Below are 23,482 nucleotides of genomic sequence, written 5' to 3' on the forward strand. Positions count from 1 at the left end.
CACCAGTGGTGAGAGAAGCCATCAAGCTGAAGAAGTAGGCCTTCAGAGTCATACTCGCAGAGGTCTCTACTGATTCAATGGTCTCCACTGATACAGTGGAGAGATACAAAAGATCCAGATGGATTGCTGAAGTGAAAGCTCAGCCTTGAAAAAAGCCATTTAGATGGTTTCTTCAGTGTTGCATCGAGATCTGAAGCAGTGCCTTTGGACGGGCAAACGAGAAAGGTTTCTGGAAAATAATCTGTGGTCGAGTTATAGCCTAACAGGAAAAGTTAATCCCAGGGTTCTATGCCAGGGTTTGTAATGTTCTCATGCGTTTTCTCTGTGGTAGAGAGAAAATTTGGAAATATGAGAGCTGATGCTTTTCCAGCTGGGGCGGTTTAGGCACATTAAAAGGACCTTAAACTTACACCTTATACGAGAGCTCTATCAGACACATCCCACTTGATGGACTCCCCGTGGAATACCCAGGATCCACTGGAGAGATTATACCTCACAGTTGGTTTGAGAACACTTGTGGTTCCCTCTGGACTTCTGTCTGTGACCAGGGATAGAGAAATCTGGACTGACAAAACAAACAAATTTGGATGCAAAACAACCAATTATGTGTCCCAACTGTGTAGCTGAGCTGTTCACAAATAGCTTGATTCCTTGTTGAAAACCACAAATCTGGCAACACTGGTCATAGGCAAGCTTTAATGATGGGGATGTAATGGGGAACATTGCTGTTCACATTACAAATATAATGTGGCCACATGCATCCCAAACCACCACCACTGGTCTAAAGTGATTGGATGACAAAATCCATTTTACCCTATCTAGACCTTAGCTCTACCCACCTGTAATCAGATAACTTGAGACAGATGTTAACACCAGGTCTGAACCAATTCTTATTTACATTCCTTGCAATCATCTTCATTGTGTGTAAGGAATTTTAAAACCTCCTAGCCGGATTTTTAAAACTTGCTTATTTTTAAAAACTTCTTCCCTTTTGCTGTTTACTTAAGGTCTGCATGTTGTATTTTGGGTGGTTGCACCTTTTTGGGCCAAAAAGGATTTAGAGGCACCCACTTCTTTTATTCTCTGTAACCTCACTACTTGACACCATCTCTGTTCGCACTCCGACGATCTAGAACTATTTCTACTCTTGCCACAATTGCCTGTATTAGTAGAATGGAAATTGCCTATTGTTTGTGTCAACATGCAGCAGTGCTGGTTCTATGGGCACCAGCTATGAGCAAAGATTTGAACTAATTTCACAATTTTTTTATAACTTATGAATTAGTGAACTTGGAAAGAATTTCTTAGCCTCTTAATAAGGTTTAATCTGTCTGTACTGAAGGAGGTTGAACTGAAAGTACAATCTAGGAAGTTAGACCACTGCCATCTGGGAGATTCTGCCTCACAGGTTGATCTGGGGGCGGCACGGTGGTGTAGTGGTTAGTGCTGTCGCCTCACAGCAAGAAGGTCCGGGTTCGAGCTCTGTGGCCGGCGAGGGCCTTTCTGTGTGGAGTTTGCATGTTCTCCCCGTGTCCGCGTGGGTTTCCTCCGGGTGCTCCAGTTTCCCCCACAGTCCAAAGACATGCAGATTAGGTTAACTGGTGACTCTAAATTGACCGTAGGTGTGAATGTGAGTGTGAGCGGTTGTCTGTGTCTATGTGTCAGCCCTTTGATGACCTGGCGACTTGTCCAGGGTGTACCCCGCCTTTCGCCCGTAGTCAGCTTGGATAGGCTCCAGCTTGCCTGCGACCCTGTAGAACAGGATAAAGCGGCTAGAGATAATGAGATGAGATGAGATGAGGTTGATCTGGGAGCAACAGTCACTGACGCAAACACAGCTGTTCAGAGATGTTTCTCAGTATATTGTAGGACAAACATGAGTACGTATATATCCACAGTCAAGAGTGTGTTGTAGCAATGTGATTGGATGATGACAGGTCATTGATGAAGCTAAATTATCTGTGTATAATGGGGTAATGTCAATGGGTAATGAAGCATTACATCACTGGTCAGAATAACCTTACAGAAACAGAGCAGATGTGTGAGCAAAGATAAACCTCAAGGATTTAACTAGCCAAAACAAGTAGCAATCAGAACAGCCTGTACCAGTTGCAAGCATGCCAAACATACGTGGTACTGTGGAAAAGTCTGGGACACCTTATTTTTTTTGTATAAACTTTTTGTTATAGACTTTTATTTAATGAATTCTACATTATTGAACCATTACAAAAACACTTTAGATTTTCAAACAATAGTTTCCCAGTACAAAATTAAATGTTACAGAAAAATGCTTGTATGCCAGTAAAGAAAGCAGCATATTGCATAACAGAGCACTTTTCAGACAAGAACATAATGAAGACTGCTGGGTTTTGCTGCAGAAATAAGAAGGAAGTGTGACAGTCAAAGTCTCCAGAAGAACTATGGCTGATTCTGTAAGATGCTTAGTAAAACTTACAGCTCAGTTCCTTATAAAACTGCACTAACTGTACCTGAGACTGCTATTTTTTTAAGCAAAGGGTCATCACACCAAACATTGACTGCTTACTGACCTTAAGGTATTTTTTTAATGCAGAAACATTTAATTTCATTATTTTTGAAGGCATCTTTGCTCTACAGCATTTCATTGCATGTGCCTAAGACTTTTGCACAGTACTGTATTTCTATCACTTGTTATCAGGAAGGTGAGCTGTTCTGGAGCGGGATAATGAATGTTATCAATGGTCATGATAAGTATTTTCAGTGAGCACTTACAGAGCTGAGGTGGCACAGTGGTTAGCACTGTTGCCTCACAGCAAGAAGGTTCTGGGTTCAAGCCAAGTAGCTGATGGGGGCCTTTCTGTGTGGAGTTTGCATGTTCTCCCCATGTCTGTGTAGGTTTCATTCGGGTGCCCCAGTTTACCCCACAGTCCAAAGACATGCAGGTTAGGCTAATTGGTGGCTCTAATTAGCAGTAGGTGTGAATGGTTGTTTGTCTCTATGTGTCAGCCTTGCGATGGCTTGTCTAGGGTGTACCCTGCCTCTCACCCATAGTCAGCTGGGATAGGCTCCATCTTGCCTGTGACCCTACGCAGGATAAGCAGTTATGGATAATGGATGGACTTATAGAGCTGAGCCCTAACTGCAGCATATGTGGATAGCAACATATAATGCACACCTTTTAAGCTATCAGAATATCACTGACTATTCTTGCTTGCTATCAGAGCATTGTGATGTACAGAACGTAATGGAGTGTGACACAGTGCAGTTGCAAATGCAACATAGGCAGCAATTAAAATTGCTTAGAAAAACAAAAGCTTGATTGATCGGGTGAACCATAGTCACATTAAATTACATTAATGGCAATTAGCAGACAGACATTCTTATTTAGAGTGACATAGAACATACCCAGAGCAGCCTGGGGAGCAGTTAGCGGTTAGGTGCCTTGCTCAAGGACAGGGGTGTAGTGGTAAAAAAAAGAGGTGGGTAAACTATAAATTTTGGGATCGGGGGACCACGACGTTGTAAGGGCCAATTCATAGTCGACGCAAGCATGACGCAAGGATGCTACGATGCGTATTGTATGAAACAACTTTTCTGACACATAGGAGTGTGTGTGTGTGCATGACAGTGCGTGTGTGTGTGTGTGTGTATATGACAGAGTGTTTGTGAATGTGCATGTGTGTGTACTTGTGTGTGTGAGTGCATGTATGTATGTGTGTGACAAGGGTTCCCTGAGGTCTCTACTCTATATCATTCATAAAACAAGATACACAATAAGTATGTTTGAGGTTTATTAAATCTTAATAAAGAGAAATATAATGTCAGTGTGAAAGAATGGCAAATTACACATATCAACAGTAGGCCATATGAAATCCATAAGCTGACAGATATATCACAGCAGTAGACCTTGCACTAGAAGAATGTTAACTTTTGTATGTGTGTGTATGAAAGTGTTTGTGTGTGTGTGTGAGTGTGAATGTGCATGTGTGTTTACTTGTGTGCATGTGAGTGAGTCCAAGCATTGTGTGTGTGTGTGTGTGTGTGTGTGTGTGTGTGTGTGTGTGTGTGTGTGTGAGTGACACCAAGTAGAGTGGTGTTTATGAAATCTAAATAATCAATAAAGAGAGAAAAATAAAGACTGTGTGTAAGAATGGCAAATTACACATACTTTCAGTCCAGATGTGTGGATGGCATCTGATGCTTTCTGATACTGTCTCAGTTTCCTCTGCCTCCATTTCGTCTGTCTCTGCATCTTCTCTGTCTGATTCTCCTCCCTCATTTTCTCTTCCTTCTGTTCCATCTATTTCTGTTTTTCTTCCCTCATTTTCTCCTCTCTCTGTTTCTCCCTCAGTTTCCTCTATCAAAGTTTCTCTTAAAGGCCTATCTGATTCTCCATCCATTTGCCTTCTCTCTTTTCCTCCTCTTGTAGTTGATCCTGTTTCATCCTCTCTTTGCCCTATTTTCCTCCTCTCACTCTCTCCTCCTTCTGTCTCTCCTCCTGCTGTTTCTCCTGGCCCCGCAACACTGTCTGTCTCTCCACCACTATCTGTAAAATTAAATTAAAACGGCTAAGTACACCAATCATGTGGACAAGTATTTCTGCCCAATCTGAATGCTATAGCCTTCTTTAAAAAATAAACACACACACCCACACACCGAGAAGGGCGGGGAGGAGTGACTTGCCTAACGTTACTTTAGGCTAAGTTCTCTATATTATGTCCGTGACATGAAGCTAGCATGCTGTCATCATGACTTCGAGATTAACATGAAATGACAACTATTTGTCTTACAATGCGCTACAAATACTGAATTTATGTTGATATAATAATTACCAAAAACTTTAGACTGCACTAACAACGTCATTTGTCTGCCAGAAAGGTAGGCTAATTTGTTGGCACAAGTTAACAACCTAACGTTAGTTAGTGGCATGGTTCACAAACCAAAACGATGGGGAGTTTATCCTAAAAACGTGAAGTTCAGGATTCTTTTTGGACTCACTGTGTCGAGACGTTTTGCTGGTATCAGCTGGAAGGGTGATGCTTCGACGCTTCAGAAATCGCCTAATATCCATTTCTTCACACACGTAATCAGTGACTAATGAATCTCGCAGTCTGCTGGCTCCCGCAAGAGGGCGAGCGGTAGACAGACAATTACTACGCGTAGGCTACGCAGTGTTGATAAAACCCACAAGAACTTGTGCAGGATCTACTAGGTGTAGGCAATTGAAAAATAACGGAAAAGCTGTTTTAATATCTGTATAAAACAAGAGACATACGTGCGTAAACTGTATTTAGAGGTGCGTAAACTATATTTAGAGGTTCATAAACGCTATTTCCTAAAATCTGGAGGTGGGTAAACGGCGTTTATGTGCGTTTACGCACCACTACATCCCAGCTCAAGGACATTTCAGCCATTCCTGCTGGTACAGAGAATCGAATGGGTGACCTTTTTGGTCCCAAAGCTGCTTCTCAAACCATTAGGCCATAGCTTCCTGTATGAAGTTATGAGTGAAGTAGTCTTGTGTGGGACTATGGTTATACAGTGGTGCTTGAAAGTTTGTGAACCCTTTAGAATTTTCTATATTTCTGCATAAAAATGACATAAAACATCATCAGATTTTCACACAAGTCCTACAAGTACAACCCCGATTCCAAAAAAGTTGGGACAAAGTACAAATTGTAAATAAAAATGGAATGCAATGACGTGGAAGTTTCAAAATTACATATTTTATTCAGAATAGAACATAGATGACATATCAAATGTTTAAACTGAGAAAATGTATCATTTAAAGAGAAAAATTAGGTGATTTTAAATTTCATGACAACAACACATCTCAAAAAAGTTGGGACAAGGCCATGTTTACCACTGTGAAACATCCCCTTTTCTCTTTACAACAGTCTGTAAACGTCTGAGGACTGAGGAGACAAGTTGCTCAAGTTTAGGGATAGGAATGTTAACCCATTCTTGTCTAATGTAGGATTCTAGTTGCTCAACTGTCTTAGGTCTTTTTTGTCGTATCTTCCGTTTTATGATGCGCCAAATGCTTTCTATGGGTGAAAGATCTGGACTGCAGGCTGGCCAGTTCAGTACCCGGACCCTTCTTTTATGCAGCCATGATGCTGTAATTGATGCAGTATGTGTTTTGGCATTGTCATGTTGGAAAATGCAAGGTCTTCCCTGAAAGAGACGTCGTCTGGATGGGAGCATATGTTGCTCTAGAACCTGGATATACCTTTCAGCATTGATGGTGTCTTTCCAGATATGTAAGCTGCCCATGCCACATGCACTAATGCAACCCCATACCATCAGAGATGCAGGCTTCTGAACTGAGTGCTGATAACAACTTGGATTGTCCTTCTCCTCTTTAGTCTGAATGACACAGCATCCCTGATTTCCATAAAAAACTTCAAATTTTGATTTGTCTGAGCACAGAACAGTTTTCCACTTTGCCACAGTCCATTTTAAATGAGCCTTGGCCCAGAGAAGATGTCTGTGCTTCTGGATCATGTTTAGATACGGCTTCTTCTTTGAACTATAGAGTTTTAGCTGGCAATGGCAGATGGCATGGTGAATTGTGTTCACAGATAATGTTCTGTGGAAATATTCCTGAGCCCATTTTGTGATTTCCAATACAGAAGCATGCCTGTATGTGATGCAGTGCTGTCTAAGGGCCCAAAGATCACGGGCACCCAGTATGGTTTTCTGGCCTTGACCCTTACGCACAGAGATTCTTCCAGATTCTCTGAATCTTTTGATGATGATATGCAGATGATGATATGTTCAAACTCTTTGCAATTTTACACTGTCGAACTCCTTTCTGATATTGCTCCATTATTTGTCGGTGCAGAATTAGGGGGACTGGTGATTCTCTTCCCATCTTTACTTCTGAGAGCCGCTGCCACCCCAAGATGCTCTTTTTATAACCCACTCATGTTAATGACCTATTGCCAATTGACCAAATGAGTTGCAATTTGGTCAGATTTGTAAATTATTGCATTCCGTTTTTATTTACAATTTGTACTTTGTCCCAGCTTTTTTTGAAATTGGGGTTGTAGATAAAGAGAACTCAGTTAAACAAATGAGACAAAAATATTATACTTGGTCATTTATTTATTGAGGAAAATGATCCAATATTACATATCTGTGAGTAGCAAAAGTATGTGAATCTTTGCTTTCAGTATCTGGTGTGACCCCCTTGTACAGCAATAATTGCAACTAAACATTTCCGGTAACTGTTGATCAGTCCTGCACACCGGTTTGGAGGAATTTTAGCCCATTCCTCCATACAGAACAGCTTCAACTCTGGGATGTTGGTGGGTTTCCTCACATGAACTGCTTGCTTCAGGTCCTTCCACAACATTTCGATTGGATTAAGGTCAGGACTTTGACTTGGCCATTTAAAAACATTAACTTTATTATTCTTTAACCATTCTTTGGTAGAATGACGTGTGTGCTTAGGGTCATTGTCTTGCTGCATCACCCACTTTCTCTTGAGATTCAATTCATGGACAGATGTCCTGACATTTTCCTTTAGAATTTGCTGATATATTTCAGAATTCGCTGAGATATTTCAGAATTCATTGTTCCATCAATGATGGCAAGCCGTCCTGGCCAAGATACAGCAAAACAGGCCCAAACCATGATACTACCACCACCATTCTTCACAGATGGGATTAAGGTTCTTATGCCAGAATGCAGTGTTTTCCTTTCTTCAACTATAGCGCTTCTCCTTTAAATCAAAAAGTTCTATTTTGGTCTCATCTGTCCACAAAACATTTTTCCAGTAGCCTTCTGGATTGTCAAGCCAAGTCAAGTTTATTTGTATAGCACTTTTAACAATAAACATTGTCGCAAAGCAGCTTTACAGAATTTGAATGACTTAAAACATGAGCTAATTTTATCCCTAATCTATCCCCAATGAGCAAGCCTGTGGTGACGGTGGCAAGGAAAAACTCCCTCAGATGACATGAGGAAGAAACATCGAGAGGAACCAGACTCAAAAGGGAACCCATCCTCATTTGGGCAACAACAGACATGACTATAACATTAACAGTTTTAACATGAAGTCAGTTTTGTTGATGTTATAACTCTTCATTGATGGGAACTTGAGTGCAAAACTGTTCATGACAACTGCAGTCCTAATGTTAGCAAGTCAACTGTAGTCCTCAGCCATAAAAGCATTACTGCAAGTGTCCAGTGCGTCCTCCAGGTGTGACTGTCACCTGTCCACATGGAGCCGTCCTCCACAGGAGTGATGCGATGAGACTCCAACCAGACACAGGGCACCAGGATGGATCAGGCAGGTCCGAAGAGCAGAAGAGGTCAGCATCTCGATCTCAGGATTGACATGTAACTCAGAGGGACAGATTTTTTGGGGGGAGAGAGAGAGAGAGAGAGAGAGAAAACACAGGTTGTTAGGTATGCCCAGTGTCACCTGAATAAGTAGGAACAGTATACATATGACACTGAGTACAAGCAGGGACTCCGGCAAAACTAACTATGACAGCATAACTAAAAGGGGAGAGCCAGAAGGTAACACCAGGCATGAGGGAGCCCCGGGACATCAAGCAGCCAGCCACTACACCGTCAACAAACTCAAGTGAGCAAGCAAGTGGGGGACTGACAGCATCCATGCATCCCAGTTTACCAAAACACTATGTCTGAGGACCCTCCAGATCTACACCTTTACCTCATAAACACCATTAACAAAAGGCTTGACCAAACAGATATGTTTTCAGCCTAGACTTAAACACTGAGCCTGTGTCTGATTCCCAAACATTATTTGGAAGGCTGTTCCATAACTGTGGGGCTTTGTAAGAAAAGGCTCTGCCCCCTGATGTAGCCTTCACTATACGAGGTACCAGCAGATAGCCTGCACCGTTTGATCTAAGTAGGCGTGGCAGGTCATAGAGGACCAGAAGTTCACTCAGGTACTGTGGTATGAGACCATTCAGTGCTTTAAAGGTCAATAGTAGTATTTTATAATCAATATGAAATTTGATTGGGAGCCAATGTAGTGTGGATTAGACAGGGGTGATATGGTCATATTTTCTAGTTCTAGTAAGGACTCTTGCTGCTGCATTTTGAACTAACTGGAGCTTGTTTATGCACTTATTGGAACATCCAGACAGTACTTACTTACTTATGGTCCCCGTCACTTATGACGATGGGGGACCCGTAGCTCTTTGGTGCCTCTTTTTTCGGCACTCTAAGGCTCGCGCTCTTAGGGTTTCCTCACAGGTTTGTTTTCCTTTTTGGAGTGCCTGCCTCCATAGGCACCGGTCTCTGGCGCTATCATACCAGGTCTTGGGATCGATATGGAAGGTGCGTAGGTCTTCTTTCACACAATCCTTCCAGCGCTTTCGAGGGCGGCCTCTGTTACGTTTCCCGACCTTCAACTCGCCGAACAGTAGCTGCTTGGGGATCCTGGAATCGTCCATGCGGGATACATGGCCGAGCCAGCGAAGTCTGTTTTGGCGCAGGATGGACTCGATGGAGGTACAGTTGGAGCGCTCAAGAATCTCGGTGTTAGAGACGTGGTGCCACCATTTGACGTTCAGGATTTGCCGGAGTGACCGTTGATGGAATACTTCAAGGCAGCATATGTGATGTACAAGTGTTGCCCACGTTTCGGATCCATACAGGAGGGAAGGGAGGACTATTGCTTTATAAACAGCAACCTTGGTATCTATTGAGAGACCTCTTCTATTGAAGCACCTGGTTCTTAAGGCATTAAACGCAGCTGCACCACGACTTACTCGGCGCTGGATTTCAGAATCTAGGCTTGCATCATCCGACAAGTTTCCTCCTAGGTATGTGAAAGTGTGTGCTTGCTTGAGTTCCGTATTCTCAATAGTGATGGCAGGTGGCTGTGCACACTGAAAATGCATGACTTCGGTCTTGGGTTTGCTAATAGTTAAACCCCAGGACGTACAAGATTTGTGCAGAGCTGCCACGCCTTCTTGTAATGATTCACAGGTTTTAGTGGCCAGTGAAGCATCATCGGCGTAGAGAAAGTCATCGAGACGAGCAGTTGTTGTGGACTAGGGGCGGCGCTAAGAGCCACAGCATGCGGTCTTCGAACATGTGATAGGCTAGGTGTTGTGGCCACTTGCTGATGTTGATTTGGCCGTATATTGCGCATCACATGTCGCTGGATATGGGGAGGCCAGTCTGGGACGCCAAGGTAACATAGGCCGACCAGAAAGGTACTACTCCTCCAGTGATCCTTTGCCCCCACTTCTGACATTTGTCCAGACAGTAAGGCATTACAATAATCCAACCTGAAGGTAACGAAAGCATGAACTAGTTTTTCCGCGTCATGTAGTGACATTACATTTCTTATCTTAGCAATACTTCTGAGATGAAAGAAAGCTATCTGGGTGATGTTATCAGTGTGAGTTTCAAATGAAAGACTGGGGTCAAATATCACTCCAAGGTCTTTTACTGCTGCACGTGAAGAAACAAAGGCCATCCAGAGTTACTGTGTAATCAGAAAACTTACTTCTAGCTGCATGTGGTCCTAATACAAGTACTTCAGTCTTGTCAGAGTTAAGCAGAAGGAAGTTAATAAGCGTCCAGTGTCTAATGTCCTTCACACATTCCTCAGTTCTATTAAGCTGGTGTCTCTCATCAGGTTTTGCAGAAACATACAACTGTGTGTCATCAGCATAACAGTGGAAACTAATACAATGTTTATGAATAATTTCACCCAGAGGTAACATATATGAAGAAAAAAGCAGTGGACCTAAGACAGAACCTTGTGGAACACCAAACTTTACCTCAGTATGTCTAGAAAAATCACCATTTATATCAACATACTGATAGCGATCAGTTAAATAAGACCTGAGCCACAAGAGGGCCGTTCCCTTAACTTCCACAACATTTTCTAGTCTATCCAGAAGAATGGAATGACCAATGGTATCAAATGCTGCACCAAGTTCAAGTAACACAAGCAGCGAGACAGCCCAGATCAGACACCAACAGTAGGTCGTTTACTACTTTAAGCAGAGCTGTCTCTGTGCTATGATGAGGTCTAAATCCAGACTGATACATTTCATGGATGTTATTCCCTGCCAACACACCCATGTGGGTCCCACATGGGTTGAATGTGGGCTGCCCAGCTGGGCTCCAGTCGGTTTTGGCCAAGGGTTATGCGGTGGCCCCATGTGGGCAAGCCCAGTTGGGCTAAAAGTGGGTTTCATATGGGCCCTAGCTAAAACCTACTTGGGCAACCCAGGTTTCTCCCATCTGGGTCCCACACAACACACCCATGTGGGTCCCACATGGGTTGAATGTGGGCTGCCCAGCTGGGCTCCAGTCGGTTTTGGCCAAGGGGTATGCGGTGGCCCCATGTGGGCAAGCCCAGTTGGGCTAAAAGTGGGTTTCATATGGGCCCTAGCTAAAACCTACTTGGGCAACCCAGGTTTCTCCCATCTGGGTCCCACACGACACACCCATGTGGGTCCCACATGGGTTGAATGTGGGCTGCCCAGCTGGGCTCCAGTCGGTTTTGGCCAAGGGGTATGCGGTGGCCCCATGTGGGCAAGCCCAGTTGGGCTAAAAGTGGGTTTCATATGGGCCCTAGCTAAAACCTACTTGGGCAACCCAGGTTTCTCCCATCTGGGTCCCACATGGGTTGAATGTGGGCTGCCCAGCTGGGTTCCAGTCAGTTTTGGCCAAGGGTTATGCGGTGGCCCCATGTGGGCAAGCCCAGTTGGGCTAAAAGTGGGTTTCATATGGGCCCTAGCTAAAACCTACTTGGGCAACCCAGGTTTCTCCCATCTGGGTCCCACACGGAGTTGTCCCATGCGGGCTCATTATGGGTCCCTTATTTTACCCTTTCAGGTATTGTGTGGGCCTATTACAGTCAGCCCATAGTACAGTTCTTTACACAAACAGCAATAACAAATACATTTACTTCAACTGCTAACAACTCTACATGTTTTGCGTGCCAATATCTTAAAAACTGAAACATAACACTGACTCTTGAGAATGTGGTTAACACAAGCTTTAATTTTAATTTTAAAAAAGAAAGAAAAAGTACAATTGGAGGAGCTGTTAATGCAGACTCCCACTCCTGGCTCCCTGCCAAAAAGGTGGGCCGATAAAAGGTGTGTGTGTGTGTGTGTGTGTGTGCGCGCGTGTATCTGCATGTCTGCATGTGTGTCTGCATTTATGTGTGTGTGATGTGTGTGTGCACGCATGTATGCGTGAAAGAAAAAAAAAAAAAAGAAAAATTAAATTTCTGGAGGAGCTGCTACTCTGGCCTGACGGGCCTGTCTATTCCCCCCCCGTCCCTAGCCCCAATGAGCCATTTGGAGACTGCCTTCTCCGCATCCTTCCTTGTGATGGTACGAGTCATCGTGTTCTTCTTCAAGGCTCCTGCAAGACACAAATATAGCAGTGACTTACATCATGTGACAACTCTCAGCCAAATATCGCGTTTCATGTCTGCATATTAAATGGTAGGGGGTGTGTCATTCAGTTAAATAAAAATAAAACAAGAACCGTCGACTTCTTAACTACCCCAGACATGACCTATGCCCACCCTTACACACCTGTAGTTGCATGATTGGTATTCTCTATATTTGTAATACTGTATTGTCCACCTACCATAAACGACTTCAAACAGCTTGAGGGGCTTGAAGCCCCTCTTGCCATTTCTTCCCAAGAAGTTGAACCCTCTTGAAAACTTGTGTTCAAGGAGGAAGGCCATCATACGGCGGGTGGCCCCGTCAACAGTGGCTCCTCCAATGTCAGCCACAGCTGCAATCTGAGGGGTAACAAACACAATACAAGGCACTAGGCAGGTTAATCTATATTGCTCACTGGAGTAAACCTCTCAATATGGAAGCACTGCCAGATACATGGATACGAGCACACTTTAGAAGTTTCATATAAAATTCACTGTTAGCGAGTTGCGTTTCATTAAGCTAGACCTGGGGCCACCAATTCAAAGCAGTCTGTATTGATACTCAGAAAACTTAATGTTTACAATGCGAAGAGCCCCCACAAAGCGATTTTTTGATGCAAGTTATAATCATGCCGCCAGCCAGCAAAGCCACCACGAGCAACCGAATCGTTGTTCAAGTTACAACATCCAGTCATGAATTTTAACTCTTGACTAACATGATCTTGATGAATGGAAAGCTCCACAAACATGTTCAAACATTGTATTGTTCAAAAGTTGTATTGAAACCAGTCCATACAATTTCGTATCTTCATCTAATTTATTTCATTTCATTTCATCAAGGCCAGGGCTATTCAATTAGAATTTCATTCGGGCCACATTTTGAAACCAAGAACTTAAGCTGGGCCGCACATGTTCAGTGGTCACTAACAACTGGCAATAGCAATTTTCAACCAGTAAAAACTATCTAAATATTATCTTAACATTGAATGTTCAATGTAGCCTTAAAAGACAAGCCAGAGAATCACAACACAAGATCATTTGTTGTCCTGCAATATCAAAGCTGTTGCTACATTACTGCAGTAAACTGCAGGGGAAAAAAAAAACTATCATACATTGTGCAATGCAATTCGTGCATTGTTCTTTATTGCAATATTTTGGACAGAATACATCCCAGTATTGCAAGTTCAATAACGTTACTGTTATCTGACCCCACAAATTTACCAAACAGAAATTATCTGTCCTCTTAAGTGAATATGTGGTTGTGATAAAACACCACCAGGGGAAAAATCGCGGGAGGAAGATGTGTACAGCAGGCTACAGAGGATTTTTGCAGTAGCATAGGCCTACATAACTGCAAGCGATCTTGAAATAATTAATTGATTAGTGACCGGGCGCATCGGAACTTGATATGGAACATTAACGTTACGTGCATTCTGAGTGACCAACTGTAACCTTTAGCCATATGAACACTACTGCAGACACACCCCATCCTTTTTGAAGGACCTTTGAAGTGAGTTGTCAAGTCTGCGAAGCTGCGTTCACGAATTTTTTTTTTTACCGGACTCTAGCTTACTACAAGCGTGGATGTGCCCATTGTCTCGTCAACGCGATCACAAAGCCAGGCTGGTCTCGTAACTGTATTTCCCTCCCAACTTGACGCTCATACTTCTTTCGTTCACGTGTATGATATGGACATTCCACAAACACATCTCAAATGCTCACGCTTATTGTGCAATGGTCATCATTGGCATGTCGTTTTGATCGACTTTGGAGGTTTAATTTCTTTACTCATAAAGTAGTCCTACGAAACTGCTAGATGCCGCCTCCGTGTTTAATCTTTGAAGTCGGTTGTCAAATCTGTGTATCTCCGTTGTCCGACGCCCCATAAATAATTTTCCAGTGGACTCTTCCACAGCAACCATGGACGTGGTGCTAGCTCAGTCTCATTATTGAAGATGGGAGATTGTTTGCATAGTCAACATTTGTTTATGGACTGATTTCAGACACATCACAAACGCACGCACCTTGTACTACAGTGCTGCTTTGGCATGACGCGAGACACTTGTTACTGCACATCGCAACGCCCGACACTCTTCCAACGACATTGATTGAAAAGATTTGTTTAAGAATGCAAATAAGCATATTAAGAATGTAAAACGGATTGGAAATTAGAGAGGGAGGCAAACTAACTAGTGTAAGCGAGAGTTTAAAATGTATGTTTGTTCTGGAGACTCGCGAATGCTGTTAAATTTTTGAAGTGGGCCGCCAATTGAATAGGCCTGATCTAGGCCAAAGTGTAATATGTTAACACTTTTTTTTACATCACCATAAGTAAACTTTCCTCGAAGAAAAAATAAAAAATATAAAACGTATTTAACCTCAGTTTTCCAGGTTTGCGCTGCGCATATAGTGCCTGATTCGTCCCCCCCCCCCGAACCCCTCCCCTCGCGCTTGTGTGAGTCTCACAAACCCAGTTGCTCCACCACCACTGGCAGTAGCCACAGCCACTTTACGTATGTCCTGCAACTTCCTTAAAAGTTTTCTGCAGTCGCTACATGGTTATTATGGACAGGGAAAGCCGTGTGGATAAAGTTCATGTCATATGAATGTAAGCTGCAGTATGCTATTGGTGTAGCCATTTTTAAAACAATTGGGCTTTTGCATGTTAAATAACAGCCGTTCATAGGCTACAGGAAGCAACAGATAGATTCAGTTCACATACAGTACATTTAAAATACATACCAGTTCTGCCATGAAGGTGGGGTCTTGCAGTTTCTCCTCCATGGACATTAGATCAGTAATTGTCTTTAGGGGGAAACCTTCAGGAGTGGTGCGAATTAGGTCAGGCATGTTTTGACGATTTTGCACGAGGGCCTGGAGAATTCTCCCATGTTCCACTTGAGTGTCTTTCAGGTCCTCCAGTAGTCTCAAAATACGCCGAAACATGCCATCCCGAATATTTTGTCTTGGGATGAAAGACTCGGCAGCTGCAGGCGTCTCTGCAGGCGTTCGCAGAGCCCTGGGTGCACGCTGAAGAGGTGGAGGCGTTCGCAGAGCCCCGGGTGGAGGAGGAAGAGGTGGAGGCGTTCGCAGAGCCCCGGGTGGAGGAGGAAGAGGTGGAGGCGTTCGCAGAGCCCCGGGTGGAGGAGGAAGAGGTGGAGGCTTTCGCAGAGCCCCGGGTGGAGGAGGAAGAGGTGGAGGCGTTCGCAGAGCCCCAGGTGGATGAGGAAGAGGTGGAGGCATTCGCAGAGCCCCGGGTGGAGGAGGAAGAGGATGGATGTCATCATTCTCCTCATCTTCGCTGGACATGACAACTGGCCTAAACATATATTATAATCAAGCACAATCAATAAGTTAGAGCATTTCAGTTAAACTGTAACTACTTCAACTAAAGCATTAGCTTATATTTATAAAGGAATTCACTAAGTCAGGCATCTGGGCATTTCTCATGTTTGCACCAAAATCAGGCGCCCACCATACTCATTTGGGGGAACCACAGGAGAATCGTAGGTTAGGTGTCTTATTTGAAAGCAATTTGAATAGTGTTATGTTAAATTATGTGAAGTGGTAATGAATGAACATGAAGGTAAGTTATTGGGACATGGTAAGAAGTGACATCTACAAAAATTAGGACTTGATTGGCATTGAAAAATCACTGCATGTGCCGTTTATGTCCCCATTGGCGGGAGGCAGCAATACTACATACTACTCATGTTTTGGGAGGCAGCAATATTACAATTTGCGAACTGTTTGATGACATTAAGCTAAATTAATCATCATGTTCCTCCCATAGGGCCTTAATGTAAATATCTCCCCAATTTCAATATACAGTGGATATTGAAAGTCTACACACTCCTGTTGAAATGCCAGGTTTTTGTTATGTAAAAAAAAAAATGACAGAATGACAAATAATTTCACAACTTGTTCCATCTTTACTATAAATTATTACCTGTACAATGCAATTGAAAAGCAAACGCAAAGCTTTAAAGGAAAAATGTAGAAAATAAAAAACTTAAATAAACATGGTTGCATAAACATGCACACTGTCAAACTAATACATTGTTTTAGCACCTTTGGCTTTTATTACAGCACTCAGACTTTTTGGGTAGGAGTCTATCGGCATGGCACATGTTGATTTGGCAAAATTTGTCAATTTCTTTTGGCAAAAGTACTCCAAATCTGATGGGTTGATGGGATCTAGGTCTGAACTCTGGCTGGGCCATTCCAAAACTTCAATTTCATTCTGGTGAAACCTATTATTTTGTTGATTTAGGAATGTGTGTAGGGTACTTGTCGTCTGAAGGATTAAGTTTTTCTTCATATTCAACTTTCTAACAGGGCCGAAGGTTTTGCGGCAATACTGACTGTAATTTGGACCTGTTCATAATTCTCTCCTCCCTGACTAAGGCCCCAGTTCCAGCTGAATAAAACAGTACAAAAGCATGATGCTGCCACTACCATACTTCACTGTAGGTATGGTGTTATTTGGGTGGTGTTTTGGCCAAATATTCTTTTGGAATTATATCCAAAATGTTCACCCTTGGTGGAGTACATTTTGCAAAAAGACATCTTTAATGTCCCAAAAGCATATGGGAAAATGTGCTATGGTCTGATGAAACCAAGGTTGAACATTTTGGACATAATTTCAAAAGGTATGTTTGGTGCAAAAACAACACTGTACATCACCCAAATAACCCCATGCCTAGAGTGAAGCATGGTGGTGGAAACATCATGCTTTGTGACTGTTTTTCTTTAGCTGGAACTGGGACCTTAGTCAGGGAGGAGGGAATTATGGACAGCTCCACATTGGCAGTGGTAGTGGCACAAAACCTTCGTCTCCCTGTTATAATGTTGAAGATGAAGAAGAACTTAACCTTTCAGAACAACAATTACACACGAACACACACCTAAAATCAACAAAAGAATGGCCTCACCACAATAAGATTGAGGTTTTGGAATGGCCCAGACAGAGTTCAGACCTGAATCCCATTGAACATCTGTCAGGTAATGTGAAGAGGACTGTGCACAGGGCATGCACTTGCGATGTGTTAGATTTGGAGTACCTTTGCAAAGAACAGTGGGCTAATATTGCCACATCAAGATGTGCTATGCTGATAGACACCATGTCAAAAAGTCTGAGTGCTGTAATAAAAGCCAACGATGTTAAGACAATGCATTAGTATAAGGCTGTGCATATTTATGCAACCATATTAATTCAAGTTTTTTATTTTCTATATTTTCCATTTAAAGTTTGGAGTTTGTTTCTCAATTGCATTGTACATGTTATCATTTTTATTAAATGTGAAAAAGGTGAAATTATTTGTCTTTGTTATTTTTTTACATCACAAAAACTTGACATTTGAACAGGGGTGTGTAGACTTTGTATAGGCACTGTAGCAGTACTTTGGCAACGCGACAGTGACGACACGCCGACTTAGTTAATATACAGTAAACACTGTGTATATACCATATTATATATATAAAATTCAAATAGACTCACCGCTTTTTTCGCTTCCCCCGGCCCATACTGTCCGAACACTCAGGCTCTGTACTTACGTCAGTATGTCTACGTTCCTCTTGCAATAATTTTGCATGTGCACTTTCATATGTTGCTGTGGGAGACAGATAAATCAGTAAATCAGGCAATTATCAGGCATAAATCAGGCAATTACTTTCATTCAGATAACATTTTAAAAGGTGCAGTGTGTAACATTGTGGCCAAAGTAGGTATTGCAACTACTCTGTTCATTGAAAATGTGATGCCATGAATATTTACTTATATAATTATTATACTTACTTATATACTTACTTAATATTTGCTAGTATGACCAAAATACAGTAAGTTTTCCTGCTAAAAATTCCCATTTCTGGAAATCCAAAATGGCACACATGGAGAAGATCCCATTTTTCATGTACGAAAAGTACAATTTTCCCAGTCATAATGACTACATAGAATTTGATGGTGATGGTAAGTATTTGTGAAAAAGGTAACATTTGTGAATGGGCAGCATGAATTCTGGAAACAAACTACTAAAGATATTACACACAGCACCTTTAAGATGGAAAATGAGTTCTTGCATGCTTTTTAACACTATTGATTTTTTTTTGTATCAAACTGTAGAGCAACTCCCCTTGATCAGTTTATAGATTGGTCAAACCAGCAGTAATTCAGAATCTAATAAAACTAAGAAGTCATTGATAGTGTAGGATTAGTATCTTAATAACTATACCACTGGATGTGGTTATACATTGTTAAGAATATTTTTTTGAGTTCATAAAGTTTTGGGCTTTAATGAAAACCCCACTGCCCAAAATATGACAACTATCTAGGACATGACAATCATCTTTATTATGCCATTGTAATGTCTCCATTTAAAGGCCCCAACAATGTATTTAATTTATGCATCTATTCTACAGTGATGACAAGATTTCTATCATATCTTTTAATAAAATACATCTAACTACCTGCTTCAGAGACTAAGCAATGAAGGTTTAAGTAACTGTTGACAATTCTGTTAATTTTTTTTTCCCTGAAAATATATGCTCAGTGTTGGAAAGACTGCCTGTTAATTCACCTTTGGCTAAGGCCCACACTAGAATGTTGATTGACCAATCACAGCGCAAAAAAAGGTCCGACAGAGGTCTACAGTTTTTGACAGCGCAAATTCTTGCAACTGTAACCCAAGGGGGCGGGACTTAGCCAAAGGCGAATTATGTTCATGTGTCCAATGTGCGTCGAGTATGCTATTCATGTTCCCGCGCTCAGTCAGTCAGTCAGTCAGTCAAGGTCGTTGGTGAAGACTAGGCGACAAACGGAGAACATACAAGAAAAAGGAGCGAGATGCAGAAAACACCTTCGCTATCCAGCGACGTAGGGCATTTACAGGGCGAGCAGAGGGAGAAATAACAACAGTAACGACACATTAGCAACACCGTACAGAAATAACGGTTTATGGCACAGACCCTTTCGGTTCTCGCTCATCTAGCTGCTACAATGACTGCTTAGACTGCAACAATAATACCTAACACACATTTAAGTATCCGTCGTAAAGACGTGAAACTCGTCGAGTGACGAGTGTGTTCATTGATAAGCTAACACAATCTAAAAGTAGACATACCATCACACTGCCCTGGCGCTGTGTACAGTTTACCTTCTATGGTTTGTGCACTCACTATTTGCCATTACTTTCTCCAACCGTTGTTACAGATTACAGGGAACGGCCTGGATTTAAGAGACAAATACATGTTCCTCTTATTTTGAACACTTATTTGTAGGCAGTGCTTAATTTGTAAAGTGGGAGGTCCCGGAGCGCAGAGGATGAGCGGCTCCGGTGCGGAAAAAAAGGGGGGGAGGGGGGCGCGGCGCTGCGCTTCTGGGCATGTTTTGTAATAACACTGCAAATTAAGTTCATCTGCAGATATTTTGTGGATGTCGTTTCATGAGAGAAATCACCAACAAGACAGATATCAAAATCAGACATTAACACTAAATAAACTTGCATTTTTTTTATTTAATTTTTTTTTTTGTTGTTACATAGTCAAAAGAGGTGTCAGATCACCGGATCCAGTGTAAATAGCTGCCGGAGCCAACGCCCGAGGTTCCGGAGCGCGCTCCAGCTTGCTCCCCCTCAAATTAAGCGCTGTTTGTAGGACACTGCCTCTGATCTGTCCTACAGTCTACCAACAGCAAAGGAACACAACACTAGCTAATGTCGTTAGCTAATAGCTACTACAGAAGAACAAAGAGGTTACAATGGGTTATTTTAGCCTATTTGGTTACACACTCGCCGCCACAGAATGTTAACAGCAATGTAATGCCTTTTCTGGCTAATTTTATTCGTCTTACCTCCAACAAAGTGGTCACTGCACAAGCGTTGGTATGCCGCTATCCATCTTCTCCGTCGGTCAGCATCTACCGGGATCCGATAAAATGATAACCCTTGCCTTGTTTGTTGATGGTTACTACATCCAGGTGCACAACAATATAGTGGCATGATGGAAGTCTTGCTGAAAATAAACACTTTCTTTGCTGCCGTTCCTCAATGCTGGCTGTGGTAAACTACTGGTAGTACATGTCCAAAATGGCGGCCGTGTTTGTCGTGACGTCACGTGAAAAGGGTCTTTGAGGTCGGCCATATTGTAAAAGTGGAGAATCAGTACAAGCATTGCTAATGGGAGCCCCGATCATCTAGCCTTGAAAATATCGCTGACCTTCACGAATTTCACAGCTTATCTTCCTTACTGAAGATAGTAACCACGAAAATAGCTTGATACTGACTTAAAGATCGGAATCAATATCCAAAGTTTCACCAGGCTTTACCAAAGTTAGCTAACGACAGCACCTCATTCATTTACATTAACTTAAAGCCAGTTAGTTCCTGTCCTTTTGGTTAACATGATGCAGTGAAAACATAGTTGCAGAAATAGCATAGTTATTGCCAAAATACACTCGTATCATGCAGAAAGATTTTACCAACCTTTTGTTAAGTGATCCAACTCGTGCGTGCACCCTTCTCTTCACAGGCAGCAGAGACAAAAGCCAGTCAGCAAGCAGCAGAAACTGCGCGAAATGTATCCATTTCACAGGGGGTGGAGATTTCCCAGTTTGCATTGCTTCTTGGTTTTGTTATCCTGCAGGAGTTGCACTGGAATATGCCTGCTTTCTTTTCAGTTATTGCAAACTTTGTTGTGCTCGGAATATGTGTGCTTTAGGTTGTAGCAAACTTTATCTTTTATGCTCTAAAATTGAGAAATTTTATTTTCAATTGTAATTAACATTGTATTGTTTATATTATGTTATGGCATCTTAGAGGTGTGGGAGTAAAATTCTTGTGTTTTTGAATTGAATTGAAATGGAGCCTTGCTGGAGCCCACTTACTGCCCATGCTTAATTTAGCCCATTCAATGCCCACCCATTGCCCATATGGGCTCCAACAACAAAGCCCACTTATTGCCCATGCTAAATAGCCCATTTAATGCCCACCAACTGCCCATGTGGGGCCCAACAACAAAGCCCACCTATTGCCCATGTTAATTTAGCCCATTCTATGCCCACCCATTGGCCATATGGGCTCCAACAACAAAGCCCACTTATTGCCCATGCTAAATAGCCCATTTAATGCCCACCAACTGCCTATGTGGGGCCCAACAACAAAGCCCACCTATTGCCCATGTTAATTTAGCCCATTCAATGCCCACCCATTGCCCATATGGGCTCCAACAACAAAGCCCACTTATTGCCCATGCTAAATAGCCCATTTAATGCCCACCAACTGCCCATGTGGGGCACAACAACAAAGCCCACCTATTGCCCATGTTAATTTAGCCCATTCAATGCCCACCCATTGCCCATATGGGCTCCAACAACAAAGCCCACTTATTGCCCATGCTAAATAGCCCATTTAATGCCCACCAACTGCCCATGTGGGGCCCAACAACAAAGCCCACCTATTGCCCATGTTAATTTAGCCCATTCAATGCTCACCCATTGCCCATGTGGGGCCCAGCAACAAAGCCCACTCGAAGCCCATGCCCACCCGAAGCCCAACTAGCCCAGATGAGACCCATGCGGGCCCCAACTGTACGTGTTTGCAGGGCCTATGTAAATATAAGCATAACTGCTGTGCCACAGCTTTTTCAAGGATCTTGGAGATAAAGGGGAGGTTTGATATTGGCCGATAATTGGACAGCTGACAGGGATCAAGGTCAGGATTTTTAAATCAGGGGTTTGATAACTGCTAGTTTAAAGGATTTGAGTACATAGCCAATCCTAAGAGAAGAATTTATTATTTTTAGAAGCAGTTCAATTACTTCAGGTATTATCTGTTTGAATAGATGTGTAGGTAAGGGATCTAGGACACAAGTTGAGGCTTTTGATGATGAGATTAATGAAAGTAATTCAATTTTTTTAAGGGGAGTAAAACATTCTAATTGCTGATCTGATACAGTTATATTGTTAACTACAGGGTCACTTACATTGTCTGACCTTAAATTATTAGTTTGAATTTTTGTTGAATATTCTCAATTTTGTCATTAAAAAAATTAATGAAATCATTGCTAAGACATACTGCAGGTGTGCATGTGTCTATAGTGGACTTATTCCTAGTAAATTTTTTTGCGACAGTATTAAATAGGAATCTAGGATTATTTTTTTTATCTTCTATTAGGGAGGAGAGATATGTTGATCTAGCAGCACTAAGAGCTTTTCTGTACTTCAGGAAGCTCTCCTTCCATGCTAATTTGAACACTACCAATTTTGTTTGATGCCATTTCCGTTCCAATTTTCGAGTGGTCTGTGTTAAAGTGCAAGTGTCATCATTATACCAGGGTGCTAATTTTTTGTGTCTGACCATTTTCCTTTGAAGAGGAGCTACATTATCTAAACTATGGCAGAACATTGATTCTAAGCATTCAGTTGCCTGATCAAGTTCTGCAGGGGCTGACAGAGACCCGATCAAACTTGATAACTCTGGGAAATCATTTATAAAGCTTTGTGCAGTAGTTGACATGAATGTACATTTAATACAGTAGCATGGTGAGGTGCATATATTATTACTCAGACATATTTTGAATGAGATGAGATAATGATCTGAGATAACTTCAGACTGTGGAAGTATGACTATATTTTCTATGTTTAACCTGAATGTTAGTATTAGATTGAGGGTGTGACCACCATTATTGGTCGGTCCTATGACATTCTGATTAATCCCTACTGAATTTAAAATGGACACAAACGCTGTTTTCAAAAAGGGTCTTCTGAGCTATCGAAGTGAATATTAAAATCTCTGACAACTAAAGCTTTGTCTAAGGAAATACCCAGATCTGAGATAAAATCTGCAAATTCAGAAAGAAACTCAGAATATGGCCCCGGGGGCCTGTAAATAATAAGTAACGGAATTAACTGGGTAGACCTACAGTGGTGCTTGAAAGTTTGTGAACCCTTCAGAATTTTCTATATTTCTGCATAGATATGGCCTAAAACATCACCAGATTTTCACACAAGTCCTAAAAGTAGATAAAGAGAACCCAGTTAAACAAATGAGACAAAAATATTATACTTGGTCATTTATTTATTGAGGAAAATGATCC

The 23,482-nt window shown here is 42.1% G+C and overlaps 1 long non-coding RNA gene across 1 annotated transcript; it reads right to left on the bottom strand.

Annotated features, from left to right (window-relative positions):
• Positions 1-15,432: 15,432 nt before the first annotated feature.
• On the bottom strand, positions 15,433-20,903 carry LOC132887408 (uncharacterized). Its single transcript, XR_009654823.1, has 3 exons — positions 20,872-20,903; positions 17,895-18,006; positions 15,433-15,713 (listed from the first exon to the last, which is right to left on the bottom strand). It is a non-coding gene; the product is annotated as an uncharacterized LOC132887408 (long non-coding RNA).
• Between the last annotated feature and the right edge of the window lie 2,579 nt (positions 20,904-23,482).

The sequence above is a fragment of the Neoarius graeffei genome, chromosome 6 (genome assembly GCF_027579695.1).
Source record: "Neoarius graeffei isolate fNeoGra1 chromosome 6, fNeoGra1.pri, whole genome shotgun sequence".
NCBI classification, from domain to species: Eukaryota; Metazoa; Chordata; class Actinopteri; order Siluriformes; family Ariidae; genus Neoarius; species Neoarius graeffei.